At 37.9% G+C, this 11,618-nt stretch overlaps 1 long non-coding RNA gene across 1 annotated transcript; it reads left to right on the top strand.

Annotated features, from left to right (window-relative positions):
* Positions 1-5,214: 5,214 nt before the first annotated feature.
* LOC149080972 (uncharacterized) lies at positions 5,215-8,219 on the top strand. Its single transcript, XR_016193402.1, has 3 exons — positions 5,215-5,639; positions 6,959-7,206; positions 7,829-8,219. It is a non-coding gene; the product is annotated as an uncharacterized LOC149080972 (long non-coding RNA).
* The last annotated feature ends 3,399 nt before the right edge of the window (positions 8,220-11,618 follow it).

Below are 11,618 nucleotides of genomic sequence, written 5' to 3' on the forward strand. Positions count from 1 at the left end.
TTTTTGTCAGAGCAGGGTAAGTGCCCCAAATGGGCAAAAAACTGTAGGGCAACAATGGTTTTCGGGCCTCAACAATCACTTTCCGAACGTTTACTTTGGTTACCGTGGTTCCCCAGCAATGCGTTTCAGACGTGTATATGCCTTTACAATGGCTTGTCACTTCTTTAATCCTGTTAGTATATGTATATGTATAATAGTTTATGCCTTTATAATTGTTTGCCAATACTTTCAATACTACACAATACTACTATTCAATACAATTACATTTCAATACTCTCAGTAGTGAGGCTTTTTGAATAGACGTCATAATCATCATCAGCATCGATTTGAGGGTCAGGAAAAGGGTGAGACTCATAGAAATCACTGTTAAAATTGCCGCTTTTACTGTAGAAATGCTGAAATTTGGTGTGGTTTTCCGCCACATCAATAATTTTAAAAATTGTATAGAATTCCCGATTTCTGAAATATTGTGTTTGCTTAGAGGTATACTAAGCCCAGGAGATTGAATATGAAGTAATTAGCCGGACCTACTTTTGAGTTGGGTATTCATGTAATAACATTGATTTCAACTTTTTATTTATATCTTCTGAAGAATGAAAATTAATGTCTCCGTATTATCTTCTGATATTCAACTGCATCAATTCATACAGTTTAGGTTGTTTTAAAATTAATTATGGGCCCATAAAAAGTACATCGAAAAAACTCCACAGCTTCAATTAAGCATTTTTGAAAGCTGAAACAGGCAGATAATTAACTTGAAGTTTGGGGGGGGGGAATAGAAATACATAGCGCCCCTTAAAAAAAGGAAAGAAAAGTATATATTCATTTCTATGTTTCTTTAAATCTAGATTTGTTTATTGCATGAGTCGCACAGGAAGTCGCCATATTGGTTAACTAGACACGGTTTGCATGTCCCTCAAAGAAAGAGGGAGATATCACGTGTTTCTAACAGCCTCATTGAAGAAAACCCGGGCAGCGCCGGGTATTATAGCTAGTATAATATATACATCGTTAGAAGTTCCGCAGAGGAATATGGACGAGGTGCATGTGTGATTTAGTAGTAGTAGTAGCAGTGCCATCTTAACGCATGGTCCGGCAGCCTGAAGAGAAGGGGAGCCTGACAAAAATGAGATTTGGTTGAAATTTTCTTGAACTTATCTCAAAAAAACCACTTGGCCCGGGGGCCCATGATGCTCTTAAGACGGCCCTGAGTAGTAGTCATTTTCTAGAAAGCATATTTTGCGGCTGATGAAATTTTCTTTTTACTGTTCGTTAGTTATGGACAAAAATATCTAACAAAGGTACCCATTTTTCATGGTAAATAATTTTACAAAATATGGACGTTTAGAGGAGTTTTAGTCTAAAAATGGCTGAGAATGAGTGTAAAAATAATTTTGAAGAATAATTTCACTTCTAAAGTTTCAGGGGGCAACTTCGTATATATATAAAAAGAGGGGTATTTTTTCATAAAAACCAGAGAAATAACTATTTTCAAAAAAAATTACCTAAAACTTGAAGGAGTATTTTCATTCCTCAACAAAATTTGGAGGAGTAAAAGTGAATTTTGATTCCTGAATCACGCATCTAAATGCTTATTGGCGAACACTGCTGGGAATGTTTCCGTGAACACGGAGTTTTTGCTGGGCAGAAAAAAATTCCCCGTATTGTATAATATAAGTTAGCATGTTATTTTGTCATTCTGCGTAGATATCGAAATTCTGTGCGCAGAGAAACTAACAGGTCTGCTCAAGTGAAATTAAAGAGAATGTGTTCACTATATACACATACACATTGTTTTGGTCACTCGCACGCTTGCACACTTTCTTGGTTAGTCATTCTAGTGGCTTGGATTTTTTTAAACCGCACTATCTCGTTAAAATTCTAAACAAGGAGCAGCTTTGCGAGTATGAATAACAAGAAAGTTTTCTTCTTTGAATGCACTCCGGGATTTTTAAGGGTTCCGTGGCGTTCGATCATGCCTAACCCAAAAACAAAAGCTGTCACGGAACCTGAGGGTTCCACGCAACACCAGTTGGAAACCTAAGGTGTAGAGAGACCAGTAGTTTTGGAGGCAGCACGATTTTATTTATTTTTTGTAAGTGAAAGGTCTTTCAAACGCACGAATGTAGGAAAATGAGTGGGGGGGGGGGCATTAAATGGCCAGTCATTCGCGGCCCGGTATGAATGATGTCAGGGCCGGTACCGGGCCGCAGTCCAGAGGTTGAAAAACACTGATGCAGACTAAAAACAATTTTTTCGTGTAAATGAATGGACTTTACGACCTTTATTAGACTGGTTATATGGTGAGATGAAAACATTCCTCCATCATCATCATCCAACCTGTAATTTATTAATTACATATCCATTAAGAGAAGAAAAAAAAGCATTTCTTAGACAGACCTCCAGTCAAGATGTCTACTTCCTCTGTTGAACAACAAACCAACAAACAATTCGCCAACGCAGACCCTTTTTATATATAAAGATACAAACGCCTTCGGTGGTTAAGATCATCGAACCCCACAGAAACTAGACATCCCAAAAAAAAAGGGCTATAGAAAGAGCTAAAGATGGCCGTCCGTCCGGTCCATAGACCATAAACAACTTTTAAGGAATAGCATTAAACAATAATAAAAAATGGCGGAAGGAAAAATAGACAATAAACACGACTCGTAATAAGTAATTGAATTTTTTTGGACGGGGGGGGGGGGGTTGAAACAAGAAGCGCGGGAAAACTCATGTCCGTGGAACACTCCCTCTAATTACGTCACATGACAACCCCTTATACAACATGACCGATCGGTCCGAGAAACAAAATCCGATCATTCATGTTTTCCAGAAGAGTTTTTTTTTTCGTACACACGCACACACAACGCACTTCCATCTTCTCATATATATATATATATATATCCTCAACCCTTTGACGTACTTGGTGGGCCCCCATTTTTATCCCCCCATGTGTAGATGGATCACTTATATGAACAAAAAATATATACGTACAGAATTAATAAACACCGAAGAAGAAAATGAATTACCGGATACCCCAAGACGATCGGTAAAAAAGTGATGTGAAAAACATGCCATGTGTACGTACGTACACGGATTTATGTATAAATATCTATCTATATATATATGTAGAAAGTTGTTTGCGTTATTTTTAATACATTGTATAACATCGTCCGACGCTAATGTGAATTTAATGAGATTTAATGATAGTGTTCGAAGACAAGGAGAAGAAGAACCTTGGAGAGACATCAAGACCGATATCTGAAGGGGAAAAAAAGGAGAGAAAAGGTTCTACGAGTTGCTCAGGAGTTGAAAATGCGTGCGCGGGAAATCACGTGATTTCCATAGTTGCCAGACAATTGTATTTATTTATTTTTATTTATTTACTAGCTGATACCCGGCGACGTTGCCCGTCCCGTAAAAAATGTATATATACGTATAGCTTATTAATTATTTCTTAATCAAAAAAATTTCTGCATCAAGTAAGAGAAAATTACTTTTATTTTTAAATATTTTAATTAAAATCTTCAGGGCAATCGCTTGTGGATACACAATATTTTTTGTTTTTCCATCTGGTGTGTAGATGTACAAATTTTTGGGATTACGAACAGTCGACGAAAAGCTGTCCGTGAGAAATACAGGGGCTCAAGCTGGTTGATACCTGCCACTGCTAACGGCTGGCCTTGCACTTTGTTGTTGATTGTCATGGGAAAAGCTAAACGAACCGGGAACTGTAATCGCTTGGAAGCGAATGGCATTTCTTCAGTGATAATTGGGATATCGTAATTCAAGTATTACGTAAGCAGATTTTCAGCCATTTTTGACCACCTGTGTCACCACTTGTCAGGAAAACACTGACCCTTCCCCCTGTCAGCAAAATTTCGTCAGCAGCTTAGAATATTTCATATCTTCAAAAAGGGGTGGTTGATGACGTAAGCAACCTTCAAACCCCCCTCGATGCTGACGTAATACTTGAATGACCCCATACGTGGAATGAAGACATCTTCTCCTTTGGCACATCACTGAGTTTAACAACTGGCAAAATCCATTTGGGAACGTAATGAGTCCAGTGCTTGGGTCTCTACGGGAATTCTTCCATTGCCAAGTTTGATCAACTGACGTGAAAATGATCGCAGTGCTAAGTCATTTTTCAGTTGAACTCGCATGTTGGTGGATAATGATAATTTTTTAACTTCGTGCCAGAGTGTTGATGATTTGAGGCAAGCATCGAGTTCATCAGCTGGCGATGAACATTTTTATTCCCAATTTTGTCGTCGTAGTTGTTGTCCTCTGTTGTTAGTGACGTCATACGTCCAGCTTGTGCAGCGAATATTATTCACACGCCTTTTAAGCATTTTTTAAATTGAAACTGTACCTCTACGATGGACGGTTGATGAGTTAAAGGCCGTATTAGCACTTACAGGATACCCTGTATATAGGCTAGCAGAAATAAACGGCGCTCTTCCCGGGTTTTCTTCAATTACTGAGAGGATTGGAAAAGTTATAATAACAGAATTAAAGGTGTGACAAACCATTGTAAAGGTACAGGGTGATCAGCGAATAAGCCCTTATTTCAAAATTAAATATCTCTACAACGAAGATCAATAGAATTATGCGGTAAACGGTGCATTTATTAGCAAAACTGTAAGAATGTTGTACAGAAATTTCGAAAATTCATTTTCATGCATTTCATGCCTTCTGGGGTTATTGTAAATAAATAAATGAGGATTTTCGGAACCCCAAAATCTCCAGTTTTGTTTTTTTTAAATTTTAAAAAATTAAAAAAAAAACTAAATTTTCGAAATTTCTGTACAACATTCTTACAGTTTTGCTAATAAACGTACCGTTTACCGCATAATTCTATTGATATTTGTTGTACAGATATTTAATTTTGAAATAAGGGCTTATTCGCTGATCACCCCACGTCTGAAACGCATTGTTGGAAACCACGGTAACCAAAGTAAACGTTCCGAAAGTAATTTTCGAGGCCCCAAAACCATTGTTGCCCGACAGTTTTTCGCCCATTTCGGGCATTTGCCCAGCTCTGACGAACTTTTAAAGTAGCCTACGGTCCAATTCCGGTCCTGTTTGGTATATATGCAAAATCTGGCGACGATCGGCCTAAAACTGTAGATTTGTATAAAGAGCATACATACATACATACATACATACTTTCACATTTATATATAAGATTTATTTCGTGATCCAGGGGCTCGACCATCTACTTGTCCCCGGTAACGATTTTATCGTTCACTCAGCGATTTCTCGTTATGAGCGATAAAAGGGAAGTTTTTGCGACCATATTCTTCGTGAACGATAAATGCGGATCGCTGGGAGGGACAATTGTGAACGAGAGCCGGGAACCTCTCGTTCAGCGGAAGGACAATTATTTCAGTAGGCTTAACAATGGCGATGGCGTCGACTTACGTGTTGTTAAATGATTATTACGATTCTCAAATGCCTGCGCGTGCTCCGGTTTGAAATAGATACGTCATGGATGCGTTTAAGCTGTCGGATAAAGAATTCGTGAACCTTTTTAGGTTGAAGAAAAATGCTACGAGGAAAGTGTTCGAGGAATTGCGCCGATGTTGGCCCATAGGTCGGAACTCGAGACACCGCTGACAGTTGAGAGAAAGGTAAGTAATAATTAACGTTTAAATTAAAATAATTTTAATCAGAAATTATTCGTTGTAGTGGTGTTTCATTTTGAATGAATGATTTTTTATTAATAATGGAAAACGAATCAAGTAGTTAACGTAAGCCTATTTAGGCCTATACATTTTTTATGTTCACAATGTTTTCAGGTAATTTTGATATTCATTAAAAAACACTAGGCTTTCAAAATAAAAGTATTTTGAAAAACTCATGCACAAAATATGTAGTTCTGTGCAGTGCCGTCTTAACACGTGGGGCCCCTTCCGGGCACGACCCGATGTGCATAAGTGGCCTCGTAAGAGTTGGTGCTATGATTCTCGCGAGGAAAGCATAAAACTTATAAGCTACAGGCCCTTTCAGTTAATTAGGGGGGTCCTAGAATATAACTTTGCCTGAGGCCCATGCATGGTACCCACAAGGGTGGGGCTGAAGGGACCCGGGGACGATTTCTATCATTTTTCATTGTTTTACACTCTAAATTCACCTTTTCTGGAAAGGACCGGCAAAGATCCAAGCGTAGGGGTCCTGCGGAATAGGGGCACATGGACCCATTGCGTTCTTGAGACAACCTCAAACCTGTGATTACCAAATTTTGCAGGGCAGCTAAGAAATTACGCTGGCGCCTAAATATTTTTTCCATTTGTCAAGCCTTGCCTGTATATATATATATGTGTGTGTAAAATTAATAAGTACCCTAAACAAGTTTACAGTATTTTGTTTAGATCACCCTTTGTCCATCACAGTTGTTCCAATGAAATATTCACTTAATGGTTTACCTATTTTTGTGAGTACTGAAGCGATTACACACTGCATGGATAATAATGCTATTCGCTTGTATGCCTCTCTCACTGAGGTCCAGAACTAGATGCTTGGTCACCCGGGGCAAGCGAGTATTTTGATGCCCCTTTGTAACGTTTTGGAGAGGTATCAGAATGAAATTTGCACCCCCCTCGGGTCTAGTGCCCGATACCCATCTGCTCCCCCCCTAGTAGCGGCCCTGCTCTCACTTATGCATGTTCTTCCCTTGTACTTTTGCAATGGGGGGATGAGTGAGAGATACGGTATACAGTCTATATGCTCGTTATAATGACCATTCCATTACTAACCGATAGTTACACTATATGTCATTGTTTTTCATGTTTTGGGGGGGGGGTGGTGATGATTACATTTTCCGAGAGCGCGTTAGCATTTGTTTCTAACAGAAGTTTCTCATAGCACTTTACCATAACATTAGTTTATTCAAATATAATAGTTTTACAATATATCTTGAACAACTACCTCATGTTTGACTTTTGCGCAGGTTCTATGTGCATGTCACTGGTGCCTACCAAAGAAGCCTGAGTCAAGACGTCAGTTTGGGGATGTACGAACAGTCTGTGAGTAACTCTATCCATACAGTTACTGAGGCCATCAATACGTTGATGCTACATAAGTATGTGAGATGTCCTAATATGTCGACCTGCAAGAGAGTTTTTGGGAGTACCTGTTGTGGCACCATCAAAGTTTGACAAGAAGTATCCAGAGCCTTCCTACGTCAACGCACAATTGGTGAGAAATATAGTATTTCAACTTCTTGCCAATAATCATCCTTTATGATTTTGAATTTTGGGAAACGTCTGTGGAAAGGGGGGGGGGATTAATTTTTTAAAAGCGCCAGTTATATGGTTTTTGCATTTATACGACACCATTATTTGAGCCTGAACCCCTCCCTCCAAATTTTCAATGAGTTTATGCCTATGGGTGCCACATGGCATCACTATACCAAACATTAGACAGAAACAAGCTTCACATTAGGTTCACAACACGGACACACACATTCAAACATGTATTGATTTGCTAGAAGTTCCACAGAGCAATATGGCTGAGGCGCATGTCTGGTTTAGTAGTCATTTATGGTACGTTCCATGAAAACTGTCACTATGCAATGACATAAAATAAGAAAAGGTGTGATATCTTTAAACAAACTATCAAACAGAATTTATTCTTGTAGTACTATACACGTATGTTGTCTGAACACTGTTCTCACCCTTTATGTAAAATTTTTTTTCCATTATTAAATTTCAGGATATTTGTAAAGATTTCTGTCTGACACAATGTCAGGTTTTAATAATTCACATGCTTCTATGCAGTCTTTTTAACTATCATTACATAGTTTTTTTTATTATTTCAGACAGAACTTCTGACTCTTAACATCGAGGCAATGGATGCTCAGCGGTAATGATGACTATTGCTAGTGAACTGTGTGGTTTTTTTTTTGGAGCGGTAAACACTGACTGCGGGTGTGTTTTTCCAACCTATATGTGTGAATGCAGTCAAAAATAAGGAGGGAAAGCATTATTGACCAGAAGGGCATGCACAAATGTTGCGTTTGTCTTCCAAGTTTTATCTTTGTGAATTTTTGATTGTGATGTTTTCAGTTTTTGAATGTAGTATTGCTTATGAAATGTCTTGTGTTTCGAATGTTTTATGCTGCAATGTATTGTGCTGGCAGTTAAATTTTTGCCATACCTCAAATTTTGCAAGAAAAGAAAATAATAAATGCACAATGAAACTAAATGTAACTGAGAGTTGACTCATTACTTAAGGTGTGAGGAATTCATTGATTTTGGTTTTAAAAAGATTTGGAAATAGTTTTTATTAAAATATTTTTAGTGATCTTGATCCTTCCATATGTTTGGAAAGTTAAAATGAACAATCTGCTATTTCCTGATCTCTGTTAGCCAATGCATACATTTCATGAATTTTTAAATGGTTGAATTTAACTGTAAACAGGGCCATATTATCCTCCAGTCTCCTGTGGGAGATTAAAAAGTGACCTATCTAAATGAAATACAGCAATACAAATTCAATCAATAAAAAGGAAAAAAAAAATCACAATTTTAATTTTTCTTATATACTTCAATAAAATCTTTAAACATGTTACATAACTGTGATGAAAGAATGTTTAAAGAAGTGGGTACTTCTTTGAAGGTTATTGCAGTTTCCTCCTGTGCCTGTATGAGCTCTTCTATAGCATCCTTTTTTTTTTTTTTCTTCGTTGTGGCGTCCTGTTCAATGAAGCTGAGGCTGTTTCCTCTTGATGGGAAGGAACAGTAAGGGATACATCAACAGGACCTGAAATGTGTATTCAAGTGAAGGAGATTTAACAAATAATACCTCATAATCATATCCATTATGCATCAAACTTTCAGACAGTTATATACAATAATGATACAACCCAATGCCATCATGTCACAACTGTATGTGTTATAAGTTTCTGAAAATGCAGAGCAGTCTCAAACCTGGTGGGGGGGGGGGGGGCTATGCATTAAGACGGTACTAACTGGAAGACCACAAAACTCAATTGGAAATGTGTGAAACATTTCTGTATGCCAGAGGTAATAGGCACAGTATCCCAAAAGTTAAATTTAATGAGATCACAATGTAAAGAAGCTCTTCGCTTGTGAGAAAATGTGACATTGGATGAAGTGAATTTCACATTTTTTTTCACAGTACTCTTGTAGTGAGTCCACGTCTACACAAAAAGAAATGTTGTGGTTTAAATAATCATCCTATGCATAACTGCCACATTAATTCAACCTTCAAAAACCAGATTCAAAAAGGCCTGTTTGGACCGCTGTTAATTTTTGTAACATTCTACCATTGTTTATATAAACCACATAAAAAACAATTACATTAGATTTTTTTTCCTTTGAGAGATGTTGATAAAAAAAAAAATTTAGTTTAAGCGATTAAATGCAATATTTCCTTATTTCGTTTCTGTAATTTTTCTGACATCAGCAGGAAACAAAACTTTTGGTTTTATAAATGAAACATATTTAATAAATTAACTATATTTCATAAATTACAAGGTAAAATTCAACAAACTTTGAAGTACTCACCTTTTTCCAATCCTTCCCATCTTTGTTGGGACCATACGGAATGGCATTTAATATTGTCGCCAGCAGTGACCATGTTGTATTTTTGTCGTGACTTGTGAGGTCAGAGGACAGCTTCCCCTGAATTAAAACATGGCGTTTCTCCAAAAAAATTATCACCTCATGCTGAGCGGCGATGGTCTTGGAGCATCGCTTGGGTTGAGCACCATTCATTGCGATAGGGAAAAAAAACACACGGAAGGGACAGAAAGTAAATAAACAGAATGTTTCTGTTGCCACCGGCAGGAAGAACAATTAAAATAAAAAACATAGTAGTTGTCGTATTTCCTTAACATAGCGCTGATTGGTCAGAAGATGAATTACTCTCGAAGAAGCATTTTCGCGTACTTATCGTATCACGTGGTCTGAACGACAATCTTCAACGAGTGGAAAATGGTCGCTCAGAATTATCGCTGAGACTTTTGTCCTTCAGCTTGTCTTTCAGAATTGTCCTTCAGCGAGGGACAGGTTGTTATGAACGACAAGTAGATGGTCGAGCCCCTGGAGTCTGGCAAACAGTTGTTGATCCGCGATCTGGGGGGTGGAATGTCACGTAATTTTTAGAAACAGGAATTTTTCACTTTGCAATGAGAATACCGCGCTTGAAACTGAGATTGCACGGGAAATTATTGGCGTTAACCTAAATGAGATGACAATTTTGAGAACTTCGTCCAATGATGACGGAAGCTGGAAAAAGCGAAGAGGGCAGTGGTGCACTCAGAAAAGGCCAGTAGGCGGGAGGAGCAGAAATTCAGCCTGAATTATTCAGGGAAGAGGACTGGAGCAGAAATTTAGAAAGGGCGGGAAAAGCTTATAAAAAAGAACGCGAAAAGCCTTAATTCGGGGAAGGCCTGAAGCTGAAATTAAGGAAGTACATGAAAAACAGAAATTTAGAAAAGACATGGAGAACAGAAATTTAGAAAAGACATGGAGAACAGAAATTCAGAAAGAATGAGAAGAGCAGAAATTCAGCCTGAATTTTTCATGGAAGGACTGGAGCAAAAAATTAAGGAAGGATTAGAACAGAAATTCATTATGGAAGAGCATGGAAAGCAGAAATTCTGGGAAGGGCAGAAGTGGAAATTCAGGAATTGTATACAAGGGAAGCAGAAATTCTGGGAAGGGCAGAAGTGGAAATTCAGGAATTGTATACACGGAAAGCAGAAAGTCAGAAAAGATGTGAAAGCAGAAATTCAGCCTGAATTATTGAGGGAAGGACTAGGGCTAAAATTTAGAAAGTACACGAGAATCAAAAAAGACATGGAGAGCAAAAAATTCAGAAACTGCAGCAGAGGAAGGACTGGGACTGGTAGGACAAAGGACTAGAACAGAAATTTTGGATGCAAGGGCAAGAAAATCAGAAATTCGGAGAAGGACTGAGGCGAAAATTCAGGGAGTGCATGGAAAGTAGAAATTGAAAATAGACGTGAAGAGCACAAATTCAAAAAGGGCATAAAAAGCAGAAATTCAGGAAGTGCATAAAGAGCAGAAATTCGGCCTGAATTGTTCAGGGAAGGACTGGAGCAAAAATTTATAAAGGACATGGAAAAGAGTAATGCAAGGGAGGGTTGGAGCAGATAATGTGTAATCGGGTTCAAGGGATTATCAAATTAATTAAAGCTCAACCTGATTACAATGAGAAGGAAAGGACTAGAGCATAAATTCAGAATGGAAGGGCATGAAACAGAAATTCAGGTAGTACATGGAAAGCAGAAATTCAGGTAGTACATGGAAAGCAGAAATTCAGGTAGTACATGGAAAGCAGAAATTCAGGTAGTACATGGAAAGCAGAAATTCAGAAAAGACATGGAAAGCAGAAATTCAGGTAGTACATGGAAAGCATAAATTCAGAAAGTAAATAGAAAGCAGAAATTCAGAAAGGACATGGAAAGCAGAAATTCAGAAAGGACATGGAAAGCAGAAATTCAGAAAGGACATGGAAAGCAGAAATTCAGGTAGTACATGGAAAGCAGAAATTCAGAAAAGACATGGAAAGCAGAAATTCAGGTAGTACATGGAAAGCAGAAATTCAGAAAGTAAATG

This window comes from Pholcus phalangioides, unplaced genomic scaffold, assembly GCF_987345545.1.
Source record: "Pholcus phalangioides strain wild (caught in Gottingen) unplaced genomic scaffold, Ppha-v1.0 ptg000010l_1, whole genome shotgun sequence".
Taxonomy (NCBI): domain Eukaryota; kingdom Metazoa; phylum Arthropoda; class Arachnida; order Araneae; family Pholcidae; genus Pholcus; species Pholcus phalangioides.